Source organism: Syngnathus typhle, unplaced genomic scaffold (genome assembly GCF_033458585.1).
Source record: "Syngnathus typhle isolate RoL2023-S1 ecotype Sweden unplaced genomic scaffold, RoL_Styp_1.0 HiC_scaffold_38, whole genome shotgun sequence".
In the NCBI taxonomy this organism is placed as follows: domain Eukaryota; kingdom Metazoa; phylum Chordata; class Actinopteri; order Syngnathiformes; family Syngnathidae; genus Syngnathus; species Syngnathus typhle.
In genome coordinates, this window is record NW_026871944.1 from 108274 (window position 1) to 126089 (window position 17816).

The window sequence follows — 17816 nt, forward strand, 5'->3', positions numbered from 1 at the left end:
CTGATTGGGAAAAGATTTATTCAACCGATGTCAAAGTGATGTCTCTCCAAAAGTTAGGGTGGCCCCCAAGAGCAAAGATGTTTCAGCTCTTGACAGCACAGATGTTCGCCCCAAAAAGGCCCTCGCGCTTCTTGCTCTTGCCCCTTGCGCCCCTGCGCCTTGCGCGCCCCTTGCTCTTCGCGCTCTCCTCTTCGCGTTCTTGACCCCCCTTCTATCTGTTCTCCCCCATCATTTGTACCTCGTAAGACAACAGCTGCGGTCCGAGTCTCACTCTATTGGTTACTTCCGATGCCCTTAAAAGTGCATGGACAAAGGTATTCCTGGTCACGGACGAATGGCCCTTCCATATTCTAAGCACCTACACATTGCTGAAACTAGATCTTCTCTGTACCGCAAAAATAGCTTAGGGTCTTCTCACTGCTGCAAGGTCGCCATTTAAGGTGACATACAGTGACGCATAGAATCCAAAATTTACCTCAACATAAACCAAACATTGGAGGTGGTCATTTCTTCATGCGCAGTGATAAACTCGGCACTCTAAAGCACCCGAGAGCGTTTTTTTCGATGCCAACCTAACCAGAGTGACGGGAGCGGCACAATTCAGAAAAAGTGCTCAGCTCACCGAGAAAATGCGATTTAAGCAATAAAATGAAAAATGCTTATAAAACATAAATCAAACGTTGGAGGTGGTCATTTCTTCATGCGCAGTGATAAACTCGGCACTCTAAAGCACCCGAGAGCGTTTTTTTCGATGCCAACCTAACCAGAGTGACGGGAACGGCACAATTCAGAAAAAGTGCTCAGCTCGCCGAGAAAATGCGATTTAAGCAATAAAATTAAAAATGCTTATAAAACATAAACCAAACGTTGGAGGTGGTAATTTCTTCCTGCGCAGTGATAAACTCGGCACTCTAAAGCACCCGAGAGCGTTTTTTTCGATGCCAACCTAACCAGAGTGACGGGAGCGGCACAATTCAGAAAAAGTGCTCAGCTCGCCGAGAAAATGCGATTTAAGCAATAAAATTAAAAATGCTTATAAAACATAAACCAAACGTTGGAGGTGGTCATTTCTTCATGCGCAGTGATAAACTCGGCACTCTAAAGCACCCGAAGCGTTTTTTTCGATGCCAACCTAACCAGAGTGACGGGAGCGGCACAATTCAGAAAAAGTGCTCAGCTCGCCGAGAAAATGCGATTTAAGCAATAAAATTAAAAATGCTTATAAAACATAAACCAAACGTTGGAGGTGGTCATTTCTTCATGCGCAGTGATAAACTCGGCACTCTAAAGCACCCGAGAGCGTTTTTTTCGATGCCAACCTAACCAGAGTGACGGGAGCGGCACAATTCAGAAAAAGCGCTCAGCTCGCCGAGAAAATGCGATTTAAGCAATAAAATTAAAAATGCTTATAAAACATAAACCAAACGTTGGAGGTGGTCATTTCTTCATGCACAGTGATAAACTCGGCACTCTAAAGCACCCGAGAGCGTTTTTTTTTATGCCAACCTAACCAGAGTGACGGGAGCGGCACAATTCAGAAAAAGTGCTCAGCTCGCCGAGAAAATGCGATTTAAGCAATAAAATTAAAAATGCTTATAAAACATAAACCAAACGTTGGAGGTGGTCATTTCTTCATGCGCAGTGATAAACTCGGCACTCTAAAGCACCCGAGAGCGTTTTTTTTGATGCCAACCTAACCAGAGTGACGGGAGCGGCACAATTCAGAAAAAGTGCTCAGCTCGCCGAGAAAATGCGATTTAAGCAATAAAATTAAAAATGCTTATAAAACATAAACCAAACGTTGGAGGTGGTCATTTCTTCATGCGCAGTGATAAACTCGGCACTCTAAAGCACCCGAGAGCGTTTTTTTCGATGCCAACCTAACCAGAGTGACGGGAGCGGCACAATTCAGAAAAAGTGCTCAGCTCGCCGAGAAAATGTGATTTAAGCAATCAAATTAAAAATGCTTATAAAACATCAACCAAACGTTGGAGGTGGTCATTTCTTCATGCGCAGTGATAAACTCGGCACTCTAAAGCACCCGAGAGCGTTTTTTTCGATGCCAACCTAACCAGAGTGACGGGAGCGGCACAATTCAGAAAAAGTGCTCAGCTCGCCGAGAAAATGCGATTTAAGCAATAAAATTAAAAATGCTTATAAAACATAAACCAAACGTTGGAGGTGGTCATTTCTTCATGCGCAGTGATAAAATCGGCACTCTAAAGCACCCGAGAGCGTTTTTTTCGATGCCTACCTAACCAGAGTGACGGGAGCGGCACAATTCAGAAAAAGCGCTCAGCTCGCCGAGAAAATGCGATTTAAGCAATAAAATTAAAAATGCTTATAAAACATAAACCAAACGTTGGAGGTGGTCATTTCTTCATGCACAGTGATAAACTCGGCACTCTAAAGCACCCGAGAGCGTTTTTTTCGATGCCAACCTAACCAGAGTGACAGGAGCGGCACAATTCAGAAAAAGTGCTCAGCTCGCCGAGAAAATGCGATTTAAGCAATAAAATTAAAAATGCTTATAAAACATAAACCAAACGTTGGAGGTGGTCATTTCTTCATGCGCAGTGATAAACTCGGCACTCTAAAGCACCCGAGAGCGTTTTTTTCGATGCCAACCTAACCACAGTGACGGGAGCGGCACAATTCAGAAAAAGTGCTCAGCTCGCCGAGAAAATGCGATTTAAGCAATAAAATTAAAAATGCTTATAAAACATAAACCAAACGTTGGAGGTGGTCATTTCTTCATGCGCAGTGATAAACTCGGCACTCTAAAGCACCCGAGAGCGTTTTTTTCGATGCCAACCTAACCAGAGTGACGGGAGCGGCACAATTCAGAAAAAGTGCTCAGCTCGCCGAAAAAATGCGATTTAAGCAATAAAATTAAAAATGCTTATAAAACATAAACCAAACGTTGGAGGTGGTCATTTCTTCATGCGCAGTGATAAACTCGGCACTCTAAAGCACCCGAGAGCGTTTTTTTCGATGCCAACCTAACCAGAGTGACGGGAGCGGCACAATTCAGAAAAAGTGCTCAGCTCGCCGAGAAAATGCGATTTAAGCAATAAAATTAAAAATGCTTATAAAACATAAACCAAACGTTGGAGGTGGTCATTTCTTCATGCGCAGTGATAAACTCGGCACTCTAAAGCACCCGAGAGCGTTTTTTTTCGATGCCAACCTAACCAGAGTGACGGGAGCGGCACAATTCAGAAAAAGTGCTCAGCTCGCCGAGAAAATGCGATTTAAGCAATAAAATTAAAAATGCTTATAAAACATAAACCAAACGTTGGAGGTGGTCATTTCTTCATGTGCAGTGATAAACTCGGCACTCTAAAGCACCCGAGAGCGTTTTTTTCGATGCCAACGTAACCAGAGTGACGGGAGCGGCACAATTCAGAAAAAGTGCTCAGCTCGCCGAGAAAATGCGATTTAAGCAATAAAATTAAAAATGCTTATAAAACATAAACCAAACGTTGGAGGTGGTCATTTCTTCATGCGCAGTGATAAACTCGGCACTCTAAAGCACCCGAGAGCGTTTTTTTCGATGCCAACCTAACCAGAGTGACGGGAGCGGCACAATTCAGAAAAAGTGCTCAGCTCGCCGAGAAAATGCGATTTAAGCAATAAAATTAAAAATGCTTATAAAACATAAACCAAACGTTGGAGGTGGTCATTTCTTCATGCGCAGTGATAAACTCGGCACTCTAAAGCACCCGAGAGCGTTTTTTTCGATGCCAACCTAACCAGAGTGACGGGAGCGGCACAATTCAGAAAAAGTGCTCAGCTCGCCGAGAAAATGCGATTTAAGCAATAAAATTAAAAATGCTTATAAAACATAAACCAAACGTTTGAGGTGGTCATTTCTTCATGCGCAGTGATAAACTCGGCACTCTAAAGCACCCGAGAGCGTCTTTTTTTATGCCAACCTAACCAGAGTGACGAGAGCGGCACAATTCAGAAAAAGTGCTCAGCTCGCCGAGAAAATGCGATTTAAGCAATAAAATTAAAAATGCTTATAAAACATAAACCAAACGTTGGAGGTGGTCATTTCTTCATGCGCAGTGATAAACTCGGCACTCTAAAGCACCCGAGAGCGTTTTTTTCGATGCCAACCTAACCAGAGTGACGGGAGCGGCACAATTCAGAAAAAGTGCTCAGCTCGCCGAGAAAATGCGATTTAAGCAATAAAATTAAAAATGCTTATAAAACATAAACCAAACGTTGGAGTGGGTCATTTCTTCATGCGCAGTGATAAACTCGGCACTCTAAAGCACCCGAGAGCGTTTTTTTCGATGCCAACCTAACCAGAGTGACGGGAGCGGCACAATTCAGAAAAAGTGCTCAGCTCGCCGAGAAAATGCGATTTAAGCAATAAAATTAAAAATGCTTATAAAACATAAACCAAACGTTGGAGGTGGTCATTTCTTCATGCGCAGTGATAAACTCGGCACTCTAAAGCACCCGAGAGCGTTTTTTTCGATGCCAACCTAACCAGAGTGACTGGAGCGGCACAATACAGAAAAAGTGCTCAGCTCGCCGAGAAAATGCGATTTAAGCAATACAATTAAAAATGCTTATAAAACATAAACCAAACGTTGGAGGTGGTCATTTCTTCATGCGCAGTGATAAACTCGGCACTCTAAAGCACCCGAGAGCGTTTTTTTCGATGCCAGAGTGACGGGAGCGGCACAATTCAGAAAAAGTGCTCAGCTCGCCGAGAAAATGCGATTTAAACCAAACGTTGGAGGTGGTCATTTCTTCATGCGCAGTGATAAACGCGGCACTCTAAAGCACCCGAGAGTGTTTTTTTCGATGCCAACCTAACCAGAGTGACGGGAGCGGCACAATTCAGAAAAAGTGCTCAGCTCGCCGAGAAAATGCGATTTAAGCAATAAAATTAAAAGTGCTTATAAAACATAAACCAAACGTTGGAGGTGGTCATTTCTTCATGCGCAGTGATAAACTCGGCACTCTAAAGCACCCGAGAGCGTTTTTTTCGATGCCATCCTAACCAGAGTGACGGGAGCGGCACAATTCAGAAAAACTGCTCAGCTCGCCGAGAAAATGCGATTTAAGCAATAAAATTAAAAATGTTTATAAAACATAAACCAAACGTTGGAGGTGGTCATTTCTTCATGCGCAGTGATAAACTCGGCACTCTAAAGCACCCGAGAGCGTTTTTTTCGATGCCAACCTAACCAGAGTGACGGGAGCGGCACAATTCAGAAAAAGTGCTCAGCTCGCCGAGAAAATGCGATTTAAGCAATAAAATTAAAAATGCTTATAAAACATAAACCAAACGTTGGAGGTTGTGGTGAATTCTCTTCGATGGTCAGCTGGTCTTCCAAACAAGATGGTGAAAAAGTGGCTGGCTTGGGGAAGGAAAACTTCAGTCACACATGGCTGATTGGGGAAAGATTTTATTCAACCGATGTCAGAGAGAAGTGTCTCGCGCCCTAGCCAAGATGTCGAGTCCCTTTGTCTACTCTCGTCCTAAACCTTATACTCTTGCGCTTCCCTCCACGCGGGAGCGCGCAGATGGGGCTGTTGGCTGACCTATGACCCCGCCGTTGCTCCCCCGTCTCTACATCGTGTGTATCTTAGCAGTTGTTAATGGAAGCCAGATGTGTCTGGCGCCAATGAGTCTACCTTCCTGGACCAAGCCCCAAACAATACCACACGAACCTGACCCGAACATGCCCTGGTCGTACTTAGGCTTACTAGTGAGATGAACATTGCATGATATCATAATAATAATACACTACAAGGTCAAAGTCAAAGTCAGCTTCATTGTCAATCTCTCCACATGTCACAACACACAAAGAGACCGAAATTACGTTTTTCTCTATCCCACGGTGACGAGACACATAACACGATAGACATACATGTACGCGACACAATATAAAAACAAGAAGGCAAAAATTCAAACAATCAATAGTAAGAGTGATGAATAAATAATAAATAAACAGATAACACAATAAATAACGGAGCCAGCAAGCATAGCGCAAAAATAAAAAACATCATAAACAAAAAGGCACAAACAATAAATAAGAGTAATAACAAATAATAAATAATAAGAGCCAGTGTGCATTCAGACTGTTCAGACAGTAAAAGTACAGGACGCTACGCAGAACGGGGGAGCGAGTTCAGGATCCTAACAGCCTGGAGTATGAAGCTGTTTGAGAGTCTGGAGGTGCGGGAGCGCAGGCTTCTGTACCTCTTCCCAGAGGGCAGAAGCTCGAACAAAGAGTGAGCGGGGTGACTCGCATCACTCACAATCGTGGTCGCCTTGCGGGTGAGATGGGAGGTGTAAATGTCCTTCAAGGAGGGGAGCGAAGCACCAGCAATCTTACCAGCAGTGTTCACTATGCGCTGCAGGGCCTTCAAGTTGTAGTCAGTGCAGCCGCCACACCAAACAGCAATACAGCTGGAGAGGACGCTCTCAATGGTGCCGCGGTAAAATGCAGTCATGACGGCCGGAGGAGCGCTCGCTCGCCTGAGTTTCCGCAAGAAGTACAGGCGGCGCTGGGCTTTCTTTGCCAGTGACGCGGTGTTGGTGGACCAGGAGAGATCCTCACTGATGTGCACCCCCAGGAACTTGGCGCTGGTCACTCGCTCCACCACAGCACCGTCGATGGTCAGCGGCAGGTGTTGGGTGTGACCCTTCCGGAAGTCCACAACAATCTCCTTGGTCTTGTCGACGTTCAGCAGGAGGTTGTTGTCCCTGCACCACGTGGTCAGAAGGTCAACCTCCAGCCTGTATTGAGTCTCGTCTCCCTTGGTGATGAGACCCACCAGAGTCGTGTCGTCAGCAAACTTCACGATACGGTTGTCGCTGTAGGTTGCAGTGCAGTCATGCGTCAGGAGGGTGAAGAGCAGCGGACTGAGCACGCAGCCTTGGGGGGCCCCCGTGCTCAGCGTGATGCTGGCGGAGATTTTGTCGCCAACACGTACTACCTGTGGCCTCTGACAGAGGAAGTCCAGTAGCCAGTTGCAGAGGTAGGTACTGAGGCCCAGCGCGTCAAGTTTGCTGATGAGGCGTTGTGGCACAATGGTGTTGAAGGCAGAACTGAAGTCCACAAACAGCAATCTCACATACGAGTCCCTCCTCTCCAGGTGGGTGAGGGCCGAGTGGAGGGCAGAGCAGATGGCATCCTCAGAAGACCGCTTGGCTCGGTACGCAAACGGTGGTAATTTCTTCATGCGCAGTAATAAACTCGGCACTCTAAAGCACCCGAGAGCGTTTTTTTCGATGCCAACCTAACCAGAGTGACGGGAGCGGCACAATTCAGAAAAAGCGCTCAGCTCGCCGAGAAAATGCGATTTAAGCAATAAAATTAAAAATGCTTATAAAACATAAACCAAACGTTGGAGGTGGTCATTTCTTCATGCGCAGTGATAAACTCGGCACTCTAAAGCACCCAAGAGCGTTTTTTTCGATGCCAACCTAACCAGAGTGACGGGAGCGGCACAATTCAGAAAAAGCGCTCAGCTCGCCGAGAAAATGCGATTTAAGCAATCAAATTAAAAATACTTATAAAACATAAACCAAACGTTGGAGGTGGTCATTTCTTCATGCACAGTGATAAACTCGGCACTCTAAAGCACCCGAGAGCGTTTTTTTTTATGCCAACCTAACCAGAGTGACGGGAGCGGCACAATTCAGAAAAAGTGCTCAGCTCGCCGAGAAAATGCGATTTAAGCAATAAAATTAAAAATGCTTATAAAACATAAACCAAACGTTGGAGGTGGTCATTTCTTCATGCGCAGTGATAAACTCGGCACTCTAAAGCACCCGAGAGCGTTTTTTTCGATGCCAACCTAACCAGAGTGACGGGAGCGGCACAATTCAGAAAAAGTGCTCAGCTCGCCGAGAAAATGCGATTTAAGCAATAATATTAAAATGCTTATAAAACATAAACCAAACGTTGGAGTGGGTCATTTCTTCATGCGCAGTGATAAACTCGGCACTCTAAAGCACCCGAGAGCGTTTTTTTCGATGCCAACCTAACCAGAGTGACGGGAGCGGCACAATTCAGAAAAAGTGCTCAGCTCGCCGAGAAAATGCGATTTAAGCAATAAAATTAAAAATGCTTATAAAACATAAACCAAACGTTGGAGGTGGTCATTTCTTCATGCGCAGTGATAAACTCGGCACTCTAAAGCACCCGAGAGCGTTTTTTTCGATGCCAACCTAACCAGAGTGACGGGAGCGGCACAATTCAGAAAAAGTGCTCAGCTCGCCGAGAAAATGCGATTTAAGCAATAAAATTAAAAATGCTTATAAAACATAAACCAAACGTTGGAGGTGGTCATTTCTTCATGCGCAGTGATAAACTCGGCACTCTAAAGCACCCGAGAGCGTTTTTTTCGATGCCAACCTAACCAGAGTGACGGGAGCGGCACAATTCAGAAAAAGCGCTCAGCTCGCCGAGAAAATGCGATTTAAGCAATCAAATTAAAAATGCTTATAAAACATAAACCAAACGTTGGAGGTGGTCATTTCTTCATGCACAGTGATAAACTCGGCACTCTAAAGCACCCGAGAGCGTTTTTTTCGATGCCAACCTAACCAGAGTGACGGGAGCGGCACAATTCAGAAAAAGTGCTCAGCTCGCCGAGAAAATGCGATTTAAGCAATAAAATTAAAAATGCTTATAAAACATAAACCAAACGTTGGAGGTGGTCATTTCTTAATGCGCAGTAATAAACTCGGCACTCTAAAGCACCCGAGAGCGTTTTTTTCGATGCCAACCTAACCAGAGTGACGGGAGCGGCACAATTTAGAAAAAGTGCTCAGCTCGCCGAGAAAATGCGATTTAAGCAATAAAATTAAAAATGCTTATAAAACATAAACCAAACGTTGGAGGTGGTCATTTCTTCATGCGCAGTGATAAACTCGGCACTCTAAAGCACCCGAGAGCGTTTTTTTCGATGCCAACCTAACCAGAGTGACGGGAGCGGCACAATTCAGAAAAAGTGCTCAGCTCGCCGAGAAAATGCGAATGAAGCAATAAAATTAAAAATGCTTATAAAACATAAACTAAACGTTGGAGTGGGTCATTTCTTCATGCGCAGTGATAAACTCGGCACTCTAAAGCACCCGAGAGCGTTTTTTTCGATGCCAACTGTTAGAGTGGTGCTCACTCTAACTTATTTTGCAAGAACCACTTGGAGACAAGTTAGTCGTTTTGGGCACCTGCAGGCGGAGAGTCCATTCGTCACTGTGCGTACAACAATGATCGAATGACGTCTGACTCTCGCTTCCCACAAGACCATCTTTATTAGGAGAAAAAGGGTGGGGGTGACCGTAGACTGAATAGACAAGTAAGAAAGGCCCTTGACCTCTAGATTAGCAGGGCAGGGGATGTTTTACGACATTGTGTAGGATGGAACAAGCTAGGTTATTTATTACTGGTTACACACCAACATAAGCATAAAACTAATCTACCAAGGTTATTCATTACTGGTTACATACATTCCAACATAATCATATGATCAAGATAGTTTTGGAAAACCCTGACATCTCCCTCCTGTTTTATCATACGATTATGTGAACCAGATCAATAAAACATAAGTAAGAAAATATAAAGAATAGCAAAAACAATAAAAAGAAAATCAATAAAAAAAACTGAGATGACAGCGAATGGGCTGGGGAGCGTGTAGGGTGAAACATGACAAAAACAACAAACAATGATAGCAACAACTTCCAGTGAAGATGAGGACTTTCCTCAATACTCCAGATTAAATTTATTGTGTGGTCTAAAAACCTGCTGGCCGATGTTAATACGCAGGAAAAGTCTCACACGGTCCCTCTGCCTTAGGCGACCAGAATGCTATCAATAAGAAAATATAAATAAAGTCACGATCCGTTCCGAATGAAGTAGGACCCGTCCAATGGTACAGCCATGTTGGCAGGAGAGCCCTTACACCTTGAAATGGCTCTCCCATCCTGGCACACAGCGGTGATGTCCAAAGCTCCCATCCAGTTCCCTCCTGGAGAGCAGTTGTCGTGGATGCATCCGTGGGTCTTGTTTTCTTGGATGAAACACGTGTAGTTCATTCCAGGTAGCGTCCTGGTTTAGGCCACTTGTGGCATCTGTCGTCCTCCAACAGTCACATTGGGATTAATCCAAAATAGTTTGATCACAGATTCATTCCTGCGAGTCCAGGGCGGTAGGGGTAGCGTCACTGACTGACAGTACGGTGTTGATATCAATCTCCTCCCATGGATGCCATACATTTTGCTTCAGTGACATTCATTGCTCTGGCCTCCAAGTGAACTTGTGTGGAGCAAGGGGAGTTTTTGGAAACACAGATAACATCCCTCCTGTGTGTGCGCTCTCACAGTGACCGTCACATACCGGTACCAAGCGTTGGTTTCGTATGGGTTTCTGGGGTCTCATGACCAGTCCTCAAAGTTCTCATCGTGTGACCATCGTGTCCCACGGTCAACATTATCACTTGGTCTGTTCAGATGTGTCCATAGACTATAGCATGCTCCAACCACAACGCAGCAGAGGATCCACCTGGCATGTGGAGCCCCGTTGCTACCAAGATGACTGGAACACCGAGACATCCCCCCGCCTAGCGGAGGTGGGATCGTTGTTCGCAGACTTTGTCACCGTCCCGAAATGAGGGGTCCAGCACTCCTTGTAGCTTGTATTGGCTAAGGTGACTCCAGCTGGGTCGTTCAGCGATCTTCACTGCGGAGGGGGGTAGTCAGCAAGACTTGGAATGGTCCCTCCCACCATGGCTGGCCCAGTTCCTTCTTTTGATGACCTTGATGTAGACCCAGTCTCCTGGATTGATGGGGTTGTCGACCTGTGAGGAGGAAAGATCAGGCGGCAGTAAATTTGCATTTGACACATCCTTCAGTCTGAGGGCCCTGATCATGCTACCTATGTTCTTCATCTGCTTTTTGCAACTCTTGTAGTCAAATGTAATGCCCTTTTTAACGAGGCAGATAGGAGTGTTTGAAAGAAGAGTTTGAGCACTTCCTAATGATTCCTCCTAACCAAAGACCGTTCATGACAGGGGCTTTCCCATTTATTGCCTCCTGTCTTAAAGGATCCCTTTATCCATGCCGTCTTCTTCCTAACACGTTCGCACACACACAGGTTGTGCACATAAACGCACACACACCGAGCGCGCACCCAAGGCTCAGACAAACGACAACAGCCTGACACAACTTTACAGAGATTACGCACAAACACAGAACACAGACAAAGGGATTCTATACATCTCTCATGTAGCTTCTTTTGATAGAACCTCCTATTGGTAACTGTATAGCGGACTGTTCTGCATATAATCCCTTACTCAACTCCCTTGCTTCTACTTTTCCATGTCGGTGCAGTCGTAACCGATCCCTATTGCAGTCATTGTCTTGTTAACTGTCGCCTTGTGCGACTCCTATGCATGATTGTGTGAAAGTCAAAAATTTAACGTATCCAACATTCTGACCACCCAAACTCCACCGTGGTGCAACGAACTTACTATTTTATTGAGTAGGTACATTGAGCAACCTAGCTTCCTCTTGACTGAATTCACTTTAGTCCAAGTGTCCTATTCTAAAATTTATCTAACTCAATTTCTACTTCTTACGCCTGATGAGCCAAAACATCAGATCTCGCTCTTGTTTCCTACCGTTTTAGCCTATTTGTCCTATCCAAATCTGTTCAGTCTCCGATTATGATGCGTTTCTCTGTAGCTCTACGCATTATTCAATTTTTTATCAAATCTCCTCAGTTCTGTCAAACCCAGTGCACAATGAAGCTCCTTTCCACTTTACCCCAAGCCCCACGAAGTTTCAGCACGGAGTGCGATTTGGCCGTTGGACATTTCAAGTCCATATCTTTTGCCGCACCTCACCCTCTCAAGATGGTGTTCTTTTGTTGTTGCTTCAGAGTCAACACATCCATCACTCTCGAATGAGTCCATTGTTCAAATGTCCATTTTTTCTTCAACATTGTGAGTTTTCTTCAACATTGTGAGGTCCTCCACTTCTCACTGTCTTTTCTCGTCCCCGAGGATGTCGTCTTTTTTCCAGAGTGTACTTGTCCCCCTACAAGTACAACAACAGTCTTTCTTTGTCCTTGCCAAAGGTCAAAGGTGCCTCAAGGCCAGGCACCGTTTTGTAGACGTCCATGGCTGCAGGCAGAGTCTCGGGATTGAGTTTTCAGGGATCCTGGCACTGAGAGTGACAGACTGGGACATCAAACTTGTAAGACTATCTCCAAATGTAGCTGCTGCCATCCATTCACTAGTAACGTTTGTTTACCAAACTTCAAATTCTCCTAGTAACAGCGATCTCGTCTTTATATTGTAAGTCCTGCAACTCATCCTATTTTTGAGCTACGTTCTGTCTATAGTTCCTATTTAATGAGACAGTACATTGTCTTCGGTATCATTATTTAAAATTAACTCAACGAGGTCTGCGTTCCACATCTAGCCCTAATCTATGTCTTGACCTCTCAAACGTTATTACCTGTGTCATGCTTGCTCAAAAATGTGACTTAGAATATGGTGTTGTGAATTTCCAATCTCCCTGATCAAATTGGATCCCGCTTCTTAGCTCTTCTTTCTCATGCTCCTGTTAGCCTGCAATTGTCCAAATTAATAATGTTGTTTTCTTTTAACTGTCTTTCTGTTGAACCTCTAAATCTCTCTTGTTGCTAACCTATCTGCACCAGGAAGGGTCTTAAAGAAAGGACCAACAGATTACTCCCAATATCTCCTCATTATTTATGAGTTAGCCTCCCTTTCCTCACTCGGGTGCATATCTTGTCAGTTGTTAATGGAAACCAGATGTCTCGTGCCAATGAGATCATGGACCAAGGCCCAAACAATCCCGCACGAACCTGACCCGAAACATGACCCGGTCACACTTAGGCTTACTAGTGAGATATACATTGCATGATACCAGAATAGAATTTTACCACAGTATGACACTAAATGTATTAGAAAATCCATATGTCGTAAAGGTTTGTATTATTACTATCTTCCACTATCTGTCCTATTCACTCCCTCCTTCTGAGGCTTGGCAACGCCCATGCCTCACACCTTGACAAACTTTTTGGGAGGATGTGTTCTTTACTACATATGATTCCATCATTTAATTTGACTTTCTTTCCAAAACGCTTCTCAATTTCCCAGTTCACACATCTTCTACATGTGTTACTGGTTCTCCAGTTTTTCTCCAGTCAATCATCAATCCAAAAGCTATGTTTTTCATTCCAGCATTCAACTTACTCAAAACCACTCTTTCAGCAAAGTCGCTCTACCAATTCTCCATAGCAGTCGCCAACAGCTCCAACCATTCAACCTGTATTTTCCCATCATTCAAGGCAATCATTCATCAATGCTCATTTGCATCTCACACACAGTCTCCAAAAAGGAGTCTTTCCATCACATTGGTCTCAATTCATCGAAGCTCACCACACAACATCCATATACCATTTTCAACTCAAGGTTCCTGATAGAACAATCCACCAATCCAAAAAAAAAAAAAAAAACTCAACTCAAAAAACTACTGGCAAATTAATCTGAAGTTCTCTTTGCTTTTAGATTTAACGAACTCAATTTCTCAGATTTAGCTCGCATATAGCAGTTTGTATAATTCTATAACACCATCAATCAATTATTTATATTAAATGTAGCATTGCAATGTCTTAAATTCACAATTTTGCTTCTTCCAATTCCTGAAAGCATGTTCTGTCGTTTCTTTTTCAAATTTCTCATGAGGGCTCAACACTTAACATGCACTAGTGTGGATAAATTTCTGCTCGCAAACACATTTTTCTCTTTTCCTCTCATTTTTATCTTTCCAAATCGTTTCTGTTCTGCAGTGGAAATTGGATAGACCACAGTCTAACAAATATCTTTACACTGAAAGTTTAGCCAATCTTCATCATTTTAACACACATGCACAGCTCTCGCGCGCGTAGGGCAGGTCCCAGCACCAATGATTCGTCACAGGCTGGCCATTTCCTGTGGTCGATCATGAGCTAGTCCCTCCCACGCACACAAGGACAGTACATTTTAATTTTTCATTTATCTTCTAGAAGCAAGTTGCATTTATTTACCACTTGATTTGCAAATTTGAACTTTAGTGTACACACACAATTTGATCTCTGGTCATTTGTCATTGGGCATACAAACAGCATTGTCATACGTCTTGCATGGACAAGAGCTCTAATAATCCAGAAAATGTTCCAATATTCTGACAATGACATGTTTTGCTGTCATATGGGCATCTATTCTTTCTTTCTCTGTATTAGCATGAGGGGTCAAAGGAGAGGAAGCTTGTCATGCTGTAAATGTTTTATTTTTTATGTTAAATTTTTCCTCTGCCTCTTCCTCTGCCCCTTGACTGGCACCGCCTTTTTTCTTTTTTTTTTCTAAAACACTCTCTTGACCAGTGTCCACGTTTCCCACAGTTCCAACAGTTGTCAGAATCCGATGGGGGCCTTGAATTACATGGTGGCCTTCGGCCCTGTTGGTCTCTCTCTCTTCCTCTCCCCCTTGGGAACTTCGGGAGAAGATCGTTGCATCTCCATTCAGATCATTATCATCATCTAGATGAAATACATCAGAACATTTGCCTTTTTGGATAACTTTTTCAGCATGCCTGTCCCACTGCATAGTTGTTGTATACAAGTTTTGCACACGAGCGGAATGCCTCTCTTGCTCTTCTGCTTGAGCTGCGGCTGGAGCCGTGGCCGGGACAGTGCGCCTGCGCACTGTGGCCTCATTGTCTTCCGGCCTGACAAACATGGTCGCAGCACTTTTCAACTTTCTGTCTTTTGTCTTTTGGATTTATTCTCTTCTCTCTTGTGAAGCTTTCAACCACAGTCTAGCACAATTCAACTCTCTCTCTTTTCTTTTTCCACTTCAGCATGTATTACATACAATCAAGAAATCTACTCGCCATGAACTCATCTCCATCAAGAGCTAGGGATCTACTGTTTTTATTTCCCATCTTAATTTGGTATTTTAGGTTTATACAATTATTATTATTATTATTATTATTATTATTATTATTATTATTATTTATTTATTTATTTTTTCTTTGAGGATCCTCAATGCAAGATTAAATTGACCTTTGAACAATTACTAGCCTGTATTATTTTCGTGGATCAATGCTAGAACTGCTATTTAGTCAATTTATCCTACCAGCCACTCTCAATCACACAAACTCCAGCGCTTTTTTATTTTTATTCTTAGGCCTATCCAGGATGGGTGTAAAACCCTTCCAAACAGCTTGGAAAAAACGGACAAAAAAAAAAAAAAATGAATCTTCAATTAAGAAAAAAAACTTTTTTCTTAGCCCGTTCTTTCCACTGGGACTAGAATCCCAGCTGTTTCTTAGCTTGGAAAAACCAAAGCTGTATCTCATAGCTCGGACGAACCAAAGCTGAATCTCATAGCTCGGACGAACCAAAGCTGAATCTCATAGCTCGGACAAACCAAAGCTGAATCTCATAGCTCGGACAAACCAAAGCTGAATCTCATAGCTCGGACAAACCAAAGCTGAAATCTCGTGCACCTTTTTAACTTTTTACGCGTCTTACAACAACACAATCACACAACTTTAGGGCTTTAACTCACTTGACCCCTGGTTCGTTGCATTTCCGGGTCCCGTCAACCACCTCTGTCAGACGAAGGCAGACTTAAGATGCTGGCCCAGTGAAGAAGTTCTCTTCCCAGGACTTTCTTTTCCAGGTCCTCCTAATGGACGCTGGCTTGTCGACAATGCAGCATGTCTTCCTCCGTCAGTCAGATGGCGGGTATGAGGGTCCCGGGTTTCGGCACCAAAATGTTAGAGTGGTGCTCACTCTAACTTATTTTGCAAGAACCACTTGGAGACAAGTTAGTCGTTTTGGGCACCTGCAGGCGGAGAGTCCATTCGTCACTGTGCGTACAACAATGATCGAATGACGTCTGACTCTCGCTTCCCACAAGACCATCTTTATTAGGAGAAAAAGGGTGGGGGTGACCGTAGACTGAATAGACAAGTAAGAAAGGCCCTTGACCTCTAGATTAGCAGGGCAGGGGATGTTTTACGACATTGTGTAGGATGGAACAAGCTAGGTTATTTATTACTGGTTACACACCAACATAAGCATAAAACTAATCTACCAAGGTTATTCATTACTGGTTACATACATTCCAACATAATCATATGATCAAGATAGTTTTGGAAAACCCTGACACCAACTTAACCAGAGTGACGGGAGCGGCACAATTCAGAAAAAGTGCTCAGCTCGCCGAGAAAATGCGATTTAAGCAATAAAATTAAAAATGCTTATAAAACATAAACCAAACGTTGGAGGTGGTCATTTCTTCATGCGCAGTGATAAACTCGGCACTCTAAAGCACCCGAGAGCGTTTTTTTTGATGCCAACCTAACCAGAGTGACGGGAGCGGCACAATTCAGAAAAAGTGCTCAGCTCGCCGAGAAAATGCGATTTAAGCAATAAAATTAAAAATGCTTATAAAACATAAACCAAACGTTGGAGGTGGTCATTTCTTCATGCACAGTGATAAAATCGGCACTCTAAAGCACCCGAGAGCGTTTTTTTCGATGCCAACCTAACCAGAGTGACGGGAGCGGCTTAATTCAGAAAAAGTGCTCAGCTCGCCGAGAAAATGCGATTTAAGCAATAAAATTAAAAATGCTTATAAAACATAAACCAAACGTTGGAGGTGGTCATTTCTTCATGCGCAGTGATAAACTCTGCACTCTAAAGCACCCGAGAGCGTTTTTTTTCGATGCCAACCTAACCAGAGTGACGGGAGCGGCACAATTCAGAAAAAGTGCTCAGCTCGCCGAGAAAATGTGATTTAAGCAATCAAATTAAAAATGCTTATAAAACATAAACCAAACGTTGGAGGTGGTTTTTCTTCATGCACAGTGATAAACTCGGCACTCTAAAGCACCCGAGAGCGTTTTTTTCGATGCCAACCTAACCAGAGTGACGGGAGCGGCACAATTCAGAAAAAGTGCTCAGCTCGCCGAGAAAATGCGATTTAAGCAATAAAATTAAAAATGCTTATAAAACATAAACCAAACGTTGGAGGTGGTCATTTCTTCATGCGCAGTGATAAAATCGGCACTCTAAAGCACCCGAGAGCGTTTTTTTCGATGCCAACCTAACCAGAGTGACGGGAGCGGCACAATTCAGAAAAAGCGCTCAGCTCGCCGAGAAAATGCGATTTAAGCAATAAAATTAAAAATGCTTATAAAACATAAACCAAACGTTGGAGGTGGTCATTTCTTCATGCGCAGTGATAAACTCGGCACTCTAAAGCACCCGAGAAAGTTTTTTCGATGCCAACCTAACCAGAGTGACGGGAGCGGCACAATTCAGAAAAAGCGCTCAGCTCGCCGAGAAAATGCGATTTAAGCAATGAAATTAAAAATGTTTATAAAACATAAACCAAACGTTGGAGGTGGTCATTTCTTCATGCGCAGTGAATAACTCGGCACTCTAAAGCACCCGAGAGCGTTTTTTTCGATGCCAACCTAATCAGAGTGACGGGAGCGGCACAATTCAGAAAAAGCGCTCAGCTCGCCGAGAAAATGCGATTTAAGCAATAAAATTAAAAATGCTTATAAAACATAAACCAAACGTTGGAGGTGGTCATTTCTTCATGCGCAGTGAATAACTCGGCACTCTAAAGCACCCGAGAGCGTTTTTTCCGATGCCAACCTAACCAGAGTGACGGGAGCGGCACAATTCAGAAAAAGTGCTCAGCTCGCCGAGAAAATGCGATTTAAGCAATAAAATTAAAAATGCTTA